The sequence below is a fragment of the Nanorana parkeri genome, unplaced genomic scaffold (genome assembly GCF_000935625.1).
Source record: "Nanorana parkeri isolate BGI_ZX_2015 unplaced genomic scaffold, ASM93562v1 scaffold14, whole genome shotgun sequence".
Taxonomy (NCBI): domain Eukaryota; kingdom Metazoa; phylum Chordata; class Amphibia; order Anura; family Dicroglossidae; genus Nanorana; species Nanorana parkeri.
Window position 1 is genome coordinate 1260507 of NW_017306282.1, and position 773 is coordinate 1261279.

The following is a 773-nucleotide window of genomic DNA, read 5'->3' on the forward strand; positions in this document are numbered from 1 at the left end:
TACAGTAGTGCGTGTGCTCCCCACCTAACACGCAGTAAGTAAGTTGGTTCCAACGTTATTATAACATTATTTTAAAACAGTATTCTGGTATTCCAATAAAACAGGAAAAAAAGGGATTATATTACAAGAAAAATAAAATGATAAATTAATTACAATGGTACAAACTATTTTTTAGATTCCTCTCCTAATTAACATAAAAGTAAAAAAAAAACAATTTGCTCCATCTGTTAATCATACAGTACAGCGGTTTCCGGTTTTGTTTTGTTTTTAGTTATTTTTTTTATCAAAGAACACATTTACACAGAGATAGGAAACATAATTTAATTTAAAAAAGGAAGTCATTCCTATTAAAGTGATTGAAACTTTTTTTTTTACTTGAAAGGCGCTGTTCTATGCACAATACGTCACTTGAGAATTAATTTTCTTTAGCTGCTTTAGCTTGCTCTCTTCATATGACGTCTTTGGAAGTCCTTCTGTATTTTTACTGTAGCATTCAGTTAGTTTTAAATCCTAGCTAACAGATTTTGTTGTTCTCTCTCCACTTTCTTAAAGCTGAATTCCAAAAAACAGCTAAACACACAGCTGGAATACATATATGGGAGCTGTTTTACCTGCCAAAGGATTTGTATACCTGTCTATCCAGTTCTGATATTTAAACAGCCCAGTAAAACAGCATAGCCATGTCTGTAAGGCAGGGGACCTTTCTCTGCAGCAGTTTAGTAACACTTACAAGTCTTGCCCCCCCCCCCCCCCCCCCCCCGCCGGGACGAGGA